Source organism: Anticarsia gemmatalis, chromosome Z (assembly GCF_050436995.1).
Source record: "Anticarsia gemmatalis isolate Benzon Research Colony breed Stoneville strain chromosome Z, ilAntGemm2 primary, whole genome shotgun sequence".
Lineage (NCBI taxonomy): Eukaryota > Metazoa > Arthropoda > Insecta > Lepidoptera > Erebidae > Anticarsia > Anticarsia gemmatalis.
This window is the reverse complement of record NC_134776.1, coordinates 18,230,889-18,250,348: the sequence shown is the minus strand read 5'-3', so window position 1 is coordinate 18,250,348 and position 19,460 is coordinate 18,230,889. Positions and strand designations below refer to the sequence as shown.

Below are 19,460 nucleotides of genomic sequence, written 5' to 3'. Positions count from 1 at the left end.
ATCTCTCATTCTTTATCTATCTCTCTTACTTTCTGTCTCTCATTCTGTCTCAATCTCTCTCACTGTCTATCTCTCATTCTTTATCTGTCTCTCTTACTTTCTGTCTCTCATTCTGTCTCAATCTCTCTCACTGTCTATCTCTCATTCTTTATCTATCTCTCTTACTTTCTGTCTCTCATTCTGTCTCAATCTCTCTCACTGTCTATCTCTCATTCTTTATCTATCTCTCTGACTATCTGTCGCTCATTCTGTCTCAATCTCTCTCTCTGTCTATCTCTCTCACTGTCTATCTTTCATTCTTTATCTACCTCTCTTACTTTCTGTCTCTCATTCTGTCTCAATCTCTCTCACTGTTTATCTCTCATTCTGTCTCAATCTCTCTCACTGTCTATCTCTCATTCTTTATCTATCTCTCTTACTTTCTGTCTCTCATTCTGTCTCAATCTCTCTCACTGTCTATCTCTCATTCTTTATCTGTCTCTCTTACTTTCTGTCTCTCATTCTGTCTCAATCTCTCTCACTGTTTATCTCTCATTCTTTATCTTTCTCTCTTACTTTCAGTCTCTCATTCTGTCTCAATCTCTCTCACTGTCTATCTCTCATTCTTTATCCATCTCTCTGACTATCTGTCTCTCATTCTGTCTCACTTTCTCTCACTGTCTATCTCTCATTCTTTATCCATCTCTCTGACTATCTGTCTCTCATTCTGTCTCAATCTCTCTCACTGTCTATCTCTCTTTCTTTATCCATCTCTCTTACTTTCTGTCTCTCATTCTGTCTCAATCTCTCTCACTGTCTATCTCTCATTCTTTATCCATCTCTCTGACTATCTGTCTCTCATTCTGTCTCAATCTCTCTCACTGTCTATCTCTCTTTCTTTATCTATCTCTCTTACTTTCTGTCTCTCATCCTGTATCAATCTCTCTCTCTGTCAATCTCTCTCACTGTTTATCTCTCATTCTTTATCTTTCTCTCTTACTTTCTGTCTCTCATTTTGTCTCAATCTCTCTCACTGTCTATCTCTCTTTCTTTATCTATCTCTCTTACTTTCTGTCTCTCATCCTGTATCAATCTCTCTCTCTGTTTATCTCTCATTCTTTATCTATGTCTCTTACTTTCTGTCTCTCATTCTGTCTCAATCTCTCTCACTGTTTATCTCTCATTCTTTATCTATGTCTCTTACTTTCTGTCTCTCATTCTGTCTCAATCTCTCTCACTGTTTATCTCTCATTCTTTACCTATGTCTCTTACTTTCTGTCTCTCATTCTGTCTCAATCTCTCTCACTGTCTATCTCTAATTCTTTATCCATCTCTCTGACTATCTGTCTCTCATTCTGTCTCAATCTCTCTCACTGTTTATCTCTCTTTTTTTTCCGATATAAAACCTAATGTTAGTTTTTACGTCAAAATTAAAATAAACGCGAAACGGGAAGTCACACAAGGATCATCACGCATCTTCCATTGTAAGGGAGCGGATCTAAGTCCAGAGCCAAGTGTTTTGGAACTGGTATGCATAGTTTTGCGTGCACCTCGCCGCAAAACCATGCAACCAGTGCCGTACGGCAGTCGCAGCTCGCGTAGCTTGACGCGCGCCCCCACCACGCGACGCCGCGCATGCGTGATCGCGTCTCATTAGGCCGCGTTTTCACTAACGCACACCTTGCCTATATTAAACTATGTATTTGCAATATTACTCTCTAAATTATTTTTCTACCTACTACTGGGTAAACGTTTTGTATTAAAATTGAGACGACGAAATAAGTAATTAATCAAATTGGAACCAATATGCATGATACTAGAATAATCGAGCACCTATACAACATAACGAGACCATTTTAATAAAAAACCTACTTACATGATTTTCTGTCAGTACTGGATTATTCACTTGCACGACCGAGTTTATTGTTCAATTTTGTATTCACGGTAAAAGTTCTCACGGTATTTTTGTTTAACAATCTCTGAATCTGTTACAGAAAGCCTCGTTTCTAAAAGGAGGTATAACAACTACCACTATTATATAATTTTCACACCACTGCACTATAATAATATGAAACTGTATTTATTATATGAACAGCACTTGTTAAACTCAAAGAGGCTTTGGCTACAGAAGTAGAGTACTAGCACAGTGACCGGGAGCTGACACGCGCGCGTCCCGTCAGCTACTACCTAGATCTAGGCGTTCAGCCGGGCTCAGTGCTCTCCGTATTGATCGGCTGCAGTCGACTGCAGTATGCGCGGACATGCGCTTTGCGATGCGCTCTCACCCACCTCACATGTCTTATTAGATGACACACACATTCAATATGGCCACCGTAATTAAATAATTACCCATTACCCAAAAATAATATTTTTCATAACGATGCAAATAAAAATAATATGTTTTTCTACTGCCACCTACAACTAATCGCAAGATTGCTACAAACCTTTTCTTATTTTCATTTAAACATTATTAACCTACGTAACTCAGTAGGGTTCCTTACCTAAGTGGTAGAAACGGGTCCTATGTCAGACTTCGCAGGCTATCAGTCTGTCTATTTGTTGTTACTTTTAAATAGAATAATAAACTTAACAGACTGGGCATACTATTTAACCTTAATTATGAAAATACTTTGTTTCAAAAAAATAAGAAATTTTACGCCCTAAAGTGAAGAACCTACCACTGGCTTAAATAATATCCTGTAAAAAATATTACAATACGCAGTATAATTATTAACACATTGAAATAAAGCTCACGACTCATAACAACAAGTTAGAGTATAATTGTTATAGTTAGCAGCTAAAGGCGCGAAATATTGCGTACTTTAACAGAAAACGATTTGAATAAATAACTTGCATTTTAATTTATTCCTACAACAAACGAACTTTAACGCCTTCTTGGTTTTAAATATCTATTCCATGATTTGAACCGCCTCTGTGATAAGTCGATGGTGCATACGACTGAGGTCTCGGGTTTGATTCCCGGGCGGAGTGCTTTTGATGTTTTCTAATTTATAAACACAAGATTATTTTAATTAGTGGCCCGGAGCTTGGAAACGGGCTTAACTATACTATACTATACGCTCGACCCCTTTTATATCCCTTTATTGACACTGTAAACGGCGAAACGCGGGTTACTATAAACATCTGCCTCCACCTTCGTATAACGTGATGTAATGTGAGTATGCGAAGTCCAATAACAATGGAAACATGAATAATATTTATTTTGAATGTTTTTAACTACTTGCATCCTAATAACATCCTTAATTCAAAAATACCGACAGTGAAACGAAATTTTTAAATTTCTTAATTTAAAGCCCATATAAATCAAATGCAACCGACAAAGCATTATAGCCGAACAACGTTTATAATTTCAACTTCATTAAACTCGTACAAAGCCACTTCTATTAGATTTCATTATTGTGTACACAGGGCAAGGAACACGATTATCATAGTGATATTATCGACTATTAATATTCAAAAGGTAATTAATAACATAGCAACTACGTAGGTGATCGTTGCTTCAATGAAATATGATGAACTCTCAAATATATCTAAAAAAATACCAATAGTACTTTCCTCCACTTGTAAAGACCCCGAGACCTTGAAGTCTGCATATTTTCTTATAACAGAGACAGTTATTTAAAATATAAAAGTCATACGCGTGTCAAGCAAGAGATAGCATATCTTAATGTTAGTGTTCGAAAATCAACTACCATAATATAGCAATGATGTCAAATAAGATTAAATAATTGATTGATTTAATTTTTTTTCTGATTATTATACTTAAGCGACATTTCAAAAATACCATAGGCAATTGTAACGCCAAAGGGGAGCTGATGGCACTATCATTAAAATTAAAACAAACGCGAATCAATAAATAACGTATAAATTATCACGCGTCTCCCATTATCAGGAAGTGGAACTAAGTCCAGAGCTAAGTGTTTTGGAACTGGTATGCATAGTTTTGCGTGCACCTCGCCGCAAAACCATGCAACCAGTGCCGTACGGCAGTCGCCCCTCGCGGAGCTTGACGCGCACCCCACCACGCGACGCCGTCGCGCATGCGTGATCGTGTCGACTTCAGCCTACGTTTCTACTGACCCTCCCGCAAGGAAATCAAACAGGGCAATTATTTATATTATTTTTTAACACAAAGTTTAATAACAAATATCATCCTGAAAACTTTGTATAAACCAAATCTTAAGATTATCTCGTTTAAGAAATTCATTGCATTAATTAGTGTACAATTAGAGTGACACTCTAGCTTAGAGAATGGCTACTGCTTCTAGAATATTTTAAGGGTATTTTATTTTAGAAGTCACGACGTAAGTAACCGTCGCTTCAATAATAATAAATTGATATCAATTGCAATATTAAGAACATATTGATACGATTCGAAACTACACTAAACTGAATCAAACATGATCAGTACTTTGCAGTTACCAGTGACAGGTGTCATTGTTACCCAATATTTCGTTAATTCTGATATAAAAGCTAATGTTAGTCTTTATGTCAAAATTAAAATAAACGCGAAACGGGAAGTCACACAAAGATCATCACACATGTTCCATTATTAGGAAGCGGAACTAAGTCCAGAGCTAAGTGTTTTGGAACTGGTATGCATAGTTTTGCGTGCACCTCGCCGCAAGACCATGCAACCAGTGCCGTACGGCAGTCGCGCCTCGCGGAGCTTGACGCGCGCCCACCCCTCCACGCGACGCCGCGCATGCGCGCACGCGTCCGTTAATACTGACCCTACTGTTCTGCCTACCTTTTAATAAACGGCATAAGGGTATGACTTAGACATAATAATATACTAAACGTGAACTAAAGAGTCCTGAGCTTTATTTGTGTATAATGATTCCAAAATAATAAATACCCATTCGCCGTCCTAACTCCTGCATATGACGCGGGTAATGTACCTTGCTCCTAACGAAGTCTTTATCTCTGCGGCTCTTGAGAGGTACTAATGGCCGAGCAAAATGAAGCTTTTAGGTGACTTATACACCATCGACGGAAGGTTCAATAAAAAAGTATTGTTTGTCTATGGGTCTGCCACATTACCATGGAAAAAACATTCATCATATATTGTTAAAAAAAACTATAATTTACCTAAATATTTATTTGACTATTTCGCTTGAAGTATATGTCGCCTTTATATTTATAATCTGCTGCAATGTATAAGATTAGGATAAAATAAAATCTAATTGAATACGAATAGTTTTTTTATCTTTAAATAATATCCTGGTCGTGAGTTTCTTTATTCAATCCAATGGTACAACTTATAATAGCTTGTGAACCCTAGCTACTACATCTTATTATCTGATTCCTTCCCGGGTTGTCTGGTTAAATGTTGACTTCATACTCTAACCATATGACCACATGTGAGGGAAGGCTTGAGCTGTAAACGGTATACCAGAGCGACAAAATAAAATAACAGCGTTGTCTCACTGAATATTTTTTCTAAGGCAATATAGTGGAAAAAACCCTGTGCAAGCTAATTTAAGTAGCTGTAATATTAGAATCGATTACATTTTTAATAACAACACTTTATTGGTATGTAATAAATCTCGCTTTCGGCAAACTAAGGTTTAGAACTATGTTTAGACGGCCCATAGACTTATCATTGTGAAGTCATTAAAAGCTAACGGAACTGCTTGGTCACCAAACTATACAAAGTATGAGTGACACTAAACTTGAACTAACTAAAAAAATGTAAAATGAAACGACCTATCACGCATTTCCCACCATTAGGTAGTGGAACTAAGCCCAGAGCTAAGTGTTTTGGAACTGGTATGCATAGTTTTGCGTGCAACTCGCCGCAAAACCATGCAACCAGTGCCGTACGGCAGTCGCCGCTCGCGGAGCTTGACGCGCGCCCCCACCACGCGACGCCGCGCATGCGCTATCTTGACGACTTTAGGCTACGTTTCCACTAGACCCGCGCGAGGTAGCGATAGGGTGTAAATTATTTGTATTGTTATTTAAACAAATTAAGTTTAAAAACGAAGTTCATCCTAATTACTTTTTAATAATCTAGTCGAAAGATTTAGGTTCTGAAATAGTTATTGCCTCTTCAATATTTAAAGGGTACTTCATCTAAAAAGCCTTCACACAGGCAATTGTCGCTTCAACATTCATAAATTTATAATCATTGCAATATTAAGAACGTATCATCACAGTTGGAAACTATAATATAATACTGATTCAAACATGATCTGGACCTCACGGTTACCAGTTACAAATGGCATTTTTGGACAACAATTCGTCAATTCAGAGAAATGAACTAATGTTATGATTTAAATATCCATTAAAACAAAAGGAAAACCGTTACGGAATAATTATCACGCATTTCCCATTATTAGGAAGTGGAACTAAGTCCAGAGCTAAGTGTTTTGGAACTGGTATGCATAGTTTTGCGTGCACCTCGCCGCAAAACCATGCAACCAGTGCCGTACGGCAGTCGCACCTCGCGGAGCTTGACGCGCGCCCCCCCCTCCACGCGACGCCGCACATGCGCGCTCGCGTCCGTTAATACTGAACCTACTGTTCTGCCTACCTTTTCATAAATGGCGTAAGCATATGACTTAGACATATAATAAACGTAAGCTAAAGAGTCCTGAGCTTTATTTGTGTATAATGATTCCAAAATGATAAATTCCCATTCGCCGTCCTAACTCCTACATGTAACGCGGGTAATGTACCTTGCTCCTACCGAATTTTTATCTCTGCGGCTCTTGAGGAGTACTAATGGCCGAGCAAAATGAAGCTTTCAGGTGACTTATACACCATCGACGGAAGGTTCAATAAAAAAGTTCTGTTTGTCTATGGGTCTGTCACATTACCTTGGAAAAAACATCCATTATATTTTGTAAAAAAATCTATTAAAAATCCTATTTTCCTAAATGTTCATTTGACTATTTCGCTTGAAGTGTATGCCTACTTTTATATTTATGATTTGCTGCAATGTGTAAGATTAGGATAAAATTCAATCTAATTAATTACGAATACTTTTTTTTTTCTTTAAATATTATCCTGGTCGCGAGTTTCTATATTTAATCCAATGGTGACCAATACAATAACAGCGTTGTCTCACTGAATATTTTTTTCTGAGGCAATTTAGAGGAAAAAAACCCTGTGCAAGCTTATTTAAGTAGCTGTAATATTAGAATTGATTACATTTTTAATAACAACACTTTATTGGTATGTAATAAATCTCGCTTTCGGCAAACTAAGGTTTAGAACCATGTTTAGACGGCCTATCGACTTATCATTGTGAAGTCATTTAAAGCTAACGGAACTGCTTGGTCACCAAAATATACAAAGTATGAGTGACACTAAACTTGAACTAACTAAAAAAACGTAACAAAATGTGACCTATCACTCATTTCCCATTGCTAGGAAGTGGAACTAAGTCCAGTGCTATGAGTTTTGGAACTGGTATGCATAGTTTTGCGTGCACCTTGCCGCAAAACCATGCAACCAGTGCCGTACGGCAGTCGCCGCTCGCGGAGCTTGACGCGCACCCCACCACGCGACGCGGCGCATGCGTGATCGCGTGGTACTGACCCTACTGTTCTGCCAACCCTTTCACAAACAGCGTAAACGTACGACATATACTAAACGTGAACTTAAAAGTCCTGAGCTTTATTTGTGTATAATGATTCCAAAATGACAAATCCCTATTCGCCTCCCTGGGCCGTATATATTACGTGGGTTATGTCTCTGCGGTTTTTAAGGAGTGCTAATAGCCAAGCAAAATGGAGCTTTCAGGAAACTGATACATTATCAAGGAAAAGTTGAATAAAAAGCACTGTTTGTATATAGGTCTATCATGTGACCTTAGACACATTTATCATACGATTATATTGTTAAAAAAAGCACTCGATAAAAAGTTCGATCTGCTCAAATATTCATTTGACTATTTCGGATGGTATAAAAAATATGAAGTATATTAACTTGCAAGTCATAAAATAGCTTATGTGACTTTCAACGCAAGATATCGAGTTCGTCTCCAAGGTTGTACTAACTAAGCGCCGTTGGCTTCATCTCATTTTTTTTTTGTTAATTTAATGTATGAAGGGCTTCGAGTTTGTCACAAATCAATTATACGACATTAGACTTTCCACTTGCAACAGGGAACTAGCAATGTACTTCTATAAACTTCTGTTCATATTTTCGAGCATAAAAGGCGACCAACTATAAGTAGATCATCACGCATCTTCCATTGTAAGGAAGTGGAACTAAGTCCCAGAGTCAAGTGTTTTGGAACTGGTATGCATAGTTTTGCGTGCACCTCGCCGCAAAACCATGCAACCAGTGCCGTACGGCAGTCGCCGCTCGCGGAGCTTGACGCGCGACCCCACCACGCGACGCCGCGCATGCGCTATCTTGACGACTTTAGGCTACGGTTCCACGAGACCCGCGCGACGTAGCGAGACGATGTAAATTATTTGTATTATTTAAAAACGAAGTTCATATTAATTACTTTTAAAGAACCTAATGTTTTTATTGATTATAAAATTCATTGCATTAAGTAGAGTAAGTGTTTCGGTTTACCTTTTGGAATAGTTATTGCCTTATCAAATTTTAAACGGTATTTTATTTGAAAAAGCCACCACGCATGTAACCATCGCTTCAATATTTATAAATTGATATTCTTTGCAATATTAAGAACGTATCAACACAATCAGAAACTATCATATAAGAATGAATTTAACATGTTCGGGACTTCATAATTACCGGTCACAAATTGCATTTTTTGCTATCATTTCGTTAATTCAAAGAAACAAGTGTTACAATTTAGAAATACATTAAAACAAACGGGAAACAGTTACGTAATAATTATCACGTATCTCCCATTATCAGGAAGTGGAACTAAGTCCAATGCTAAGTGTTTTGGAACTGGTATGCATAGTTTTGCGTGCACCTCGCCGCAAAACCATGCAACCAGTGCCGTACGGCAGTCGCGCCTCGCGGAGCTTGCCGTGCGCCTCTCCCTCCTGCTACCCCGACGTCGCGCATGCGTGACGCCACCCGCCCTCAACACGTCACGGCTCGGTTTTAGACAGGATTTTCACAAGACTTTCAAAATCAGACAAGACAAAGCGATTTATCATATTGGAATCATTATAATATATACGAGAATAATCGCGCACACCTAACAGCTCAACGAAATCAAAATTAATGATAAAACCTACTTACATGATGTTCAGTTAGTACTGGATCATTTTTCACTTGCACGATCGAGTTTATTGTTCAGTTTCGTATTTTAAAAGTTATTTCATGATTTAGGTTCCACGATCTCTTAATCCGAAAGCGAAAGCCTCGTTATTAAAAAGAACTATAACATCTCTAACATTATTTTTCAATTTTCACATCACTTCTTATAACATGAAATGCCAGCTGAACACCACAATTATCACAGCTCTGTATTATATGAACAGCATTCACTTGTTAAAACAAAGAGGCTTTGGCTACAGAAGTAAAGAGTACTAGCACAGTGACCGGGAGCTGACACGCGCGCGTCCCGTCAGCTACTACCTAGATCTAGGCGTTCAGCCGGGCTCAGTGCTCTCCGTATTGATCGGCTGCAGTCAACTGCAGTATGCGCGGACATGCGCTTTGCGACGCACTGTCACCCACCCCACCCCATACCTATTTCGATGACATACACATTTAATATGGCCGCCGTAATTAATCAATCACCATATGAAACACTAATATTTCCTAAAAAGTAATCAATAATTTCCTATATAATACCTAATCATGGGCACTTTTCCTTAAGATCAAGTAAACGTAGGCGTACGTATTTTTTTTTATTAAGCAATGTAAAAAAAAACATAAACACGGAAACGTAATTTTTCTAATCGCAGAAATGCCACTTCGTTGTTAACAAATAAACTTCAACCTATGGATATTTTATTTCCTTTTAAATTAAAAAAAAGCTTTAACAGACGGGGGATTTTTGACAAGACATTGTAACTTTATTATGAACCTAACTTCGCAAGCATAAGTGCTTACTAGTTTTAAACAAATTAGTAGCGGCCGCCCGTGACTCCGTCCGCGTGTACTTTAGTTTACCCGTTTTCAAAAAATAAGTTTTCCTGCTCAATTCATATAAGTCACAGCACGAGTGTGATAAAGAATATCCTACAGCCTTCCTCGATAAATGGACACAAAGATATATTTTCTCAATTCAAAGCAGTGGTTACTGAGATAAGCAAGTCAAAGCAATCAAACAAACTCTCTAGCTTTATATTTTTAAAGTTTAAAAGTCATCACAGTCTATACATGTATTTATATTATGTCAATGCACTACGCAGTTTATTTCATACTGAAATAAGGGTGACGACTCATTACGAATTATCATAATAATATGTTTAACTTATTGGATATGTGCACGAATTCTTTGCCAATTTGTTAATTCATTCGCCACAAAGACCGTTCTTTCTAGACCTCATATTTTATCTATTTCTTTTTTAGTTATTTTAGGTAACTATGTACATTATTACTACCAAACGATAATATTCTTTAATGTTTACGTTTGAAAATCAAAAGGCTATGATTTAAGCATTTGTTTAACGTGTTTTTAATGCATACATTAAAAAGACGAAGGGACTATTTATATTTTAGTATAACTGATTAGTCTGCCTCTGTGGTTTGGGCGATGGTGTATACGACTGCTGGTCACGAGGTTTTGGTTCGATTCGTTAGTTTGGGCAATTATTATTCCTGTGTCTTTCAAAATTTATATTACAATATTACTCCATAGTAGCCCGGAGTTCGATAATGAGCCGGTACATGGATAAACGCTCGCCTCCTCTACCATAGGACAAACATTGCAAAAAGCTAACGTGAGTTTATTTTCATGCACGTCTGTCTAGACTTTCAGGTATAACAGGCGTGATATTTTGTATGATTGTTTAGGTAATAAAAAAATAATTAATTAACCCTCCTACCGTTAAGGGAATGCAAATGAGCCTAAGTTTTTTTTTTATTAGGTAAATTCAATTCGCTCTTCCTTTAAAAATCTAAGAGAATAATTTTTGCCCCATTATAAAATATTATTAACAGTCCAACGAGCGCGATAGTGACATTAAAAGGGAATAGTTAAATTCAATATGAGATAATAAGCTTCTTAACGAGCCCGCCAATAAAGGTCGCTTAAATAACAAAATAAGCCTTATTGAAAATACTATTCTATTATCCCTTAACCGAGACCCTACAGAGTATATCCGTATACACTAGCACCCAAACAATGATAAGTTAATATATTTATAGTCCATTATAATATCGTGGATATAAAAAATTCTAGGTTTTTAATAATAATCATAATCCCGTGTCATTTACTATTTAAAAATGTGTAAAGTAATCGCAATGACGATAATAAAGAGAACTCGTGGCATTATTTACATAAACATTCGTAATCCATTACTAGGTAGTGGAACTAAGTCCAGTGCTCAGTGTTTTTGAACTGGTATGCATAGTTTTGCGTGCAGCTCGCCGCAAAACCATGCAACCAGTGCCGTACGGCAGTCGCCGCTCGCAGAGCTTGACGTTTATCCCCACCACGCTACGCCGCCGCGCATGCGTGTTGTGTCCTCGTTAGGCTACCTTTACACTAGGTCCGCGCGGGGTATCGAGACGTAGTAATTATTTATTTATTTTAACAAGTTCATCCGCATATTTGTTTAAAAACAAAATCTATTTTTTGTCAATCATAAAATCATTTCGTTAATTATCGCTAACTACGATACTTTGGGTGACACTCTTTAGCTAAGTGTATAGTCACTGTATCTACAATATTTAATGGTATTTAATTTTTAAAACCACCGCTTTGGTAACCTAACCATAGTAATACATTCATATTAATTGCAAAATTAAGTGCATATCGCCACAATTGGGAACTATACTATAATAATACATTAAATATGAGCAATATTTTCTAGACACAGTTCGAAAGTGGAATTTTTGGTATATATTTCGTTATTTTAAACAAAAAGCTAACAGCAAAGTTTATGTAAAGATTATAATAAACGCGAAACGAGAAGTTACATGAATATCATCACACTTATCCCATATAAGGAAGCGGAACTAAGTCCAGTGCTAAGTGTTTTGGAACTGGTATGCATAGTTTTGCGTGCTACTCGCCGCAAAACCATGCAACCAGTGCCGTACGGCAGTCGCCGCTCGCGGAGCTTGACGTTCATCCCCACCACGCCACGCCGCCGCGCATGCGTGATCGCGCCTATTTTATACTATCTCAACAGTTCTGCCTATCTCTCCATATATATACGTAAATATCATTTTAGACAAGATTTTGACGCACGAATAATACACAGCAAGCAAACTTAACGGGTCGTGAGCTCTATTTCTGCATAATGATTCCAAAATTTTAAATCTCAATTCAAGTTATAAGTGACAAACAATTTGATTCAGATGGTACTAAGAATAAACAGTATATTAATTTGCAAATCGTTAACTGGTTACCGCCGTTTGAGTTGTAGTATAAGGTGACTGCCAACGCGAGATGTTTAGTTACATTCTAGATTTGTACTATCTAATTTATTTATTTTATTTATTTAGCAGCTTATCTTATTTTCTTTTCATATATTTCCAATTGTAGTTCAGAGTCTGTTGACAAATATACGGCAATAAGTTATAGTAAGCAATTAAAGGAAAAGAAACTATAAGTAGATTATCACGTATCTTGCTTCATTGGGAAGCGGAACTAAGTCCAGAGCTAAGTGTTTTGGAACTGGTATGCATAGTTTTGCGTGCACCTCGCCGCAAAACCATGCAACCAGTGCCGTACGGCAGTCGCAGCTCGCGGAGCTTGACGCGCGCCCCCACCACGCGACGCCGCGCATGCGTGATCGCGTCACATTAGGCTGCGATTCCACTAACGTACTATTAGCCTACATAAAAAGTAAATGTATTTGCAATATTGCTCTCAACTTAATAAACTAAAATTATTATTTTACCTGCTGTAGGGTAATCGAACTAAAATGACAAATTATTTTTGTGTGTAAAAAACTGCAATCATATTTTTATTATTTTTTAACGAGAAAATTAATGTAACAAGAAGACGCAAAAATCCTTTAATTTTTATCTGCACATTCTCATTATAATCATACGAGATTCCAGCTGCCGAATATTTTGCAAATAAACCACTGTAATAAAAATGACGTATGTACCTAATTATATTGTTGCTAATAATAAATATCATTTATAATACGCGGTATTTTAAAGTTTCTGTCTAAAATAACGAAATGTTAATATCATATCACATGAATGAGAGCTGGCAGCATTATTTTTATAAACAAAAAAAAACACGCAGTAGGAAATGAGGTGTAGATAATCACGCATTTCCTATTATCAGGATGCAGGACTTAGTCCAGAGCTAAGTGTTTTGGAACTGGTATGCATAGTTTTGCGTGCAGCTCGCCGCAAAACCATGCAACCAGTGCCGTACGGCAGTCGCAGCTCGCGGAGCTTGACGCGCCTCCCCACTACACCGTCGTCGCGCATGCGTGACGGCGTCCGTCCTCCATTTTACGCCCCGGCTCGGAAAAGACAAGATTTTGAAATTTATCATAATGGAATCATTATACATAATACGACAACAATTGAGCACCTATACAACTTAACGAAATCAAGATTTATGATAAAACCTACTTACATGATGTTCTGTCAGTACTGATTATTCACTTGCACGACCGAGTTTATTGTTCAATTTTGTATTCACGGTAAAAGTTCTCACGGTATTTTTGTTAACGATCTCTGAATCTGTTACCGAAAGCCTCGTTTTTAAAAAGAGGTATAACAACTACCACTATTATATAATTTTCACACCACTGCACTATAATAATATGAAACTGTATTTATTATATGAACAGCACTTGTTAAACTCTAAGAGGCTTTGGCTACAGAAGTAGAGTACTATCACAGTGACCGGGAGCTGACACGCGCGCGTCCCGTCAGCTACTACCTAGATCTAGGCGTTCAGCCGCGCTCAGTGCTCTCCGTATTGATCGGCTGCAGTCAACTGCAGTATGCGCGGACATGCGCTTTGCGACGCACTGTCACCCACCCCACAATTTTACTTCGATGAGTAATGGCCGCGCTGATTGGCAGAAATTAATAAATTATGTATTAAAAATATCAAGTCTATTTAAATCTCACGAGAGATATAGCGAGCCTAATAGTATTTTTACTTGATTAAGTATTTGTTCTACATTCATTGAATTCTAAAACTAAATCAAAATTTATCTCCCTCTTACTCTGTTTTTTTTTTCATTCTTCTCTATCTCTCACACTCTATCTCTTATTCCTTCACTCTCTCTCTTTCTCTGCTGATCTGTCAATCTCTCTGTATCTTATTCCAGTTGCCTATCATTCTTTCAAGACTTTTCTCACTCTATCTGTCTCTCATTTTTTTCTCTCACGTGTTCTATCTTTCTTACATAATCTGTTATCCTTTTTGCTCTATACCTCTGACATTCTCGATCTCTCTTACACGGTCTGTCTCTCAATGATTATCTGTCTCACTCTGTTTTACCTCTCATTCTTTCTCTATCGCACTCAATGCCTCTATTTCATTCTATGTCGATCTCTTTCATTCTGTCCAACTTTCATGTTTTCTCTATCTCTCTCACTGCCTATATTTCATACTTTGTCTATCTCTTTCACTCTGTCCAACTCTCATGTTTTCTCTATCTGTGTCACGGTCTCTATTTCATTCTTCGTCTATCCCTTTTACTCTGTCCAACTCTCATATTTTCTCTATTTGTCTCACGGTCCCTATTTAATTCTTTGTCTATCTCTTTTACTCTATCCAAGTCTCATATTTTCTCTACCTCTCTCACTGCCTCTATTTCATTCTTTGTCTAGATCTTTCACTCTGTCATACTCTAATTTTTTTCTATCTGTATGACTACATCTGTCTTTCATTTTTGTTTTATCTCTCACAGTCCGCCCATTTCTCATTCTTTCTCCATCTCTCCATCCTTTTTTTGTATTCCAAAGAGAGATATACAGTTTTCTGTTCATCTCTTACTTTCTATCTCTCATTCTTTATCTATCTCTCTCACTTTCTGTTTCTTATTCTTTCTCTATATCTCTGACTTTTTATCACATTGTCTGGATCTCCCCTGCTTTATATCTCTCATTCTTTATCTATCTCTCTTACTATCTGTCTCTCATTCTGTCTCAATCTCTCTCTCAATGTCTATCTCTCATTCTTTATCTATCTCTCTCACTTTGTGTTTCTTATTCTTTCTCTATATCTCCGACTTTTTATCACTCATTTTGTCTGGATCTCCCCTACTTTATATCTCTCATTCTTTATCTATTTCTCTTACTATCTGTCTCTCATTCCGTCTCAATCTTTCTCACTGTCTATCTCTCATTCTTTATCTATCTTTCTCACTTTGTGTTTCTTATTCTTCCTCTATATCTCCGACTTATTATCACACATTTTGTCTGGATCTCTCCTACTTTCTATCTCTCATTCTTTATCTATCTCTCTCACTTTGTGTTTCTTATTCTTTCTCTATATCTCCGACTTTTTATCACTCATTTTGTCTGGATCTCCCCTACTTTATATCTCTCATTCTTTATCTATCTCTCTTACTATCTGTCTCTCATGCCGTCTCAATCTTTCTCACTGTCTATCTCTCATTCTTTATCTATCTTTCTCACTTTGTGTTTCTTATTCTTTCTCTATATCTCTGACTTTTTATCACACATTTTGTTTGGATCTCCCCTACTTTCTATCTCTCATTCTTTATCGATCTCTCTCACTTTCTGTTTCTTATTCTTTCTCTATATCTCCGACTTTTTATCACTCATTTTGTCTGGATCTCCCCTACTTTATATCTCTCATTCTTTATCTATCTCTCTTACTATCTGTCTCTCATTCTGTCTCAATCTCTCTCTCAATGTCTATCTCTCATTCTTTATCTATCTCTCTCACTTTGTGTTTCTTATTCTTTCTCTATATCTCCGACTTTTTATCACTCATTTTGTCTGGATCTCCCCTACTTTATATCTCTCATTCTTTATCTATCTCTCTTACTATCTGTCTCTCATTCTGTCTCAATCTCTCTCTCAATGTCTATCTCTCATTCTTTATCTATCTCTCTCACTTTGTGTTTCTTATTCTTTCTCTATATCTCCGACTTTTTATCACTCATTTTGTCTGGATCTCCCCTACTTTATATCTCTCATTCTTTATCTATTTCTCTTACTATCTGTCTCTCATTCCGTCTCAATCTTTCTCACTGTCTATCTCTCATTCTTTATCTATCTTTCTCACTTTGTGTTTCTTATTCTTCCTCTATATCTCCGACTTATTATCACACATTTTGTCTGGATCTCTCCTACTTTCTATCTCTCATTCTTTATCTATCTCTCTCACTTTCTGTTTCTTATTCTTTCTCTATATCTCCGACGTTTTATCACACATTTTGTCTGGATCTCCCCTACTTTCTATCTCTCATTCTTTATCTATCTCTCTTACTATCTGTCTCTCATTCCGTCTCAATCTTTCTCACTGTCTATCTCTCATTCTTTATCTATCTCTCTCAATTTGTGTTTCTTATTCTTTCTCTATATCTCTGACTTTTTATCACTCATTTTGTCTGGATCTCCCCTACTTTATATCTCTCATTCTTTATCTATCTCTCTTACTATCTGTCTCTCATTCCGTCTCAATCTTTCTCACTGTCTATCTCTCATTCTTTATCTATCTCTCTCAATTTGTGTTTCTTATTCTTTCTCTATATCTCTGACTTTTTATGACACATTTTGTCTGGATCTCCCCTACTTTATATCTCTCATTCTTTATCTATCTCTCTTACTATCTGTCTCTCATTCCGTCTCAATCTTTCTCACTGTCTATCTCTCATTCTTTATCTATCTCTCTCAATTTGTGTTTCTTATTCTTTCTCTATATCTCCGACTTTTTATCACTCATTTTGTCTGGATCTCCCCTACTTTCTATCTCTCATTCTTTGTCTATCTCTCTCACTTTCTGTTTCTTGTTCTTTCTCTATATCTCCGACTTTTTATCACACATTTTGTCTGGATCTCCCCTACTTTCTATCTCTCATTCTTTGTCTATCTCTCTTACTATCTGTCTCTCATTCTGTCTCAATCTCTCTCTCAATGTCTATCTCTCATTCTTTATCTATCTCTCTCACTTTGTGTTTCTTATTCTTTCTCTATATCTCCGACGTTTTATCACACATTTTGTCTGGATCTCCCCTACTTTATATCTCTCATTCTTTATCTATCTCTCTTACTATCTGTCTCTCATTCCGTCTCAATCTTTCTCACTGTCTATCTCTCATTCTTTATCTATCTCTCTCAATTTGTGTTTCTTATTCTTTCTCTATATCTCCGACTTTTTATCACTCATTTTGTCTGGATCTCCCCTACTTTCTATCTCTCATTCTTTGTCTATCTCTCTCACTTTCTGTTTCTTGTTCTTTCTCTATATCTCCGACTTTTTATCACACATTTTGTCTGGATCTCCCCTACTTTCTATCTCTCATTCTTTGTCTATCTCTCTTACTATCTGTCTCTCATTCTGTCTCAATCTCTCTCTCAATGTCTATCTCTCATTCTTTATCTATCTCTCTCACTTTGTGTTTCTTATTCTTTCTCTATATCTCCGACGTTTTATCACACATTTTGTCTGGATCTTCCCTACTTTCTATCTCTCATTCTTTATCTATCTCTCTCACTTTGTGTTTCTTATTCTTTCTCTATATCTCTGACTTTTTATCACACATTTTGTCTGGATCTTCCCTACTTTCTATCTCTCATTCTTTGTCTATCTCTCTCACTTTGTGTTTCTTATTCTTTCTCTATATCTCCGACTTTTTATCACACATTTTGTCTGGATCTCCCCTACTTTATATCTCTCATTCTTTATCTATCTCTCTTACTATCTGTCTCTCATTCCGTCTCAATCTTTCTCACTGTCTATCTCTCATTCTTTATCTATCTCTCTCAATTTGTGTTTCTTATTCTTTCTCTATATCTCTGACTTTTTATGACACATTTTGTCTGGATCTCCCCTACTTTATATCTCTCATTCTTTATCTATCTCTCTTACTATCTGTCTCTCATGCCGTCTCAATCTTTCTCACTGTCTATCTCTCATTCTTTATCTATCTTTCTCACTTTGTGTTTCTTATTCTTTCTCTATATCTCCGACTTTTTATCACACATTTTGTCTGGATCTCCCCTACTTTCTACCTCTCATTCTTTATCTATCTCTCTTACTATCTGTCTCTCATTCCGTCGCAATCTTTCTCACTGTCTATCTCTCATTCTTTATCTATCTCTCTCAATTTGTGTTTCTTATTCTTTCTCTATATCTCTGACTTTTTATGACACATTTTGTCTGGATCTCCCCTACTTTCTATCTCTCATTCTTTGTCTATCTCTCTCACTTTCTGTTTCTTATTCTTTCTCTATATCTCCGACTTTTTATCACACTGTCTGGATCTCCCTACTTTATATCTCTCATTCTTTGTCTATCTCTCTTACTATCTGTCTCTCATTCTGTCTCAATCTCTCTCACTGTCTATCTCTCATTCTTTATCTATCTCTCTCAATTTGTGTTTCTTATTCTTTCTCTATATCTCTGACTTTTTATCACACATTTTGTCTGGATCTCCCCTACTTTCTATCTCTCATTCTTTGTCTATCTCTCTCACTTTCTGTTTCTTATTCTTTCTCTATATCTCCGACTTTTTATCACATTGTCTGGATCTCCCCTACTTTATATCTCTCATTCTTTATCTATCTCTCTTACTATCTGTCTCTCATGCCGTCTCAATCTTTCTCACTGTCTATCTCTCATTCTTTATCTATCTTTCTCACTTTGTGTTTCTTATTCTTTCTCTATATCTCCGACTTTTTATCACACATTTTGTCTGGATCTCCCCTACTTTCTACCTCTCATTCTTTATCTATCTCTCTTACTATCTGTCTCTCATTCCGTCGCAATCTTTCTCACTGTCTATCTCTCATTCTTTATCTATCTCTCTCAATTTGTGTTTCTTATTCTTTCTCTATATCTCTGACTTTTTATCACACATTTTGTCTGGATCTCCCCTACTTTATATCTCTCATTCTTTATCTATCTCTCTTACTATCTGTCTCTCATTCCGTCTCAATCTTTCTCACTGTCTATCTCTCATTCTTTATCTATCTCTCTCAATTTGTGTTTCTTATTCTTTCTCTATATCTCTGACTTTTTATGACACATTTTGTCTGGATCTCCCCTACTTTATATCTCTCATTCTTTATCTATCTCTCTTACTATCTGTCTCTCATTCCGTCTCAATCTTTCTCACTGTCTATCTCTCATTCTTTATCTATCTCTCTCAATTTGTGTTTCTTATTCTTTCTCTATATCTCTGACTTTTTATGACACATTTTGTCTGGATCTCCCCTACTTT

At 36.7% G+C, this 19,460-nt stretch overlaps 1 protein-coding gene across 10 annotated transcripts in view; it reads right to left on the bottom strand.

Annotated features, from left to right (window-relative positions):
* The window catches only part of Blos2 (biogenesis of lysosome-related organelles complex 1 subunit 2), a 112,372-nt gene that overhangs the window by 59,679 nt on the left and 33,233 nt on the right, over positions 1-19,460 (bottom strand). Inside the window, exon 1 of one of the 10 annotated variants that reach the window (XM_076135413.1) lies at positions 13,664-14,438. The exons of 7 other annotated variants lie outside the window; for them this stretch is intronic. The gene's annotated coding sequence lies outside the window, so the exon portion shown is untranslated. 2 more of the 10 variants (XM_076135411.1, XM_076135418.1) reach the window with 2 other exon arrangements.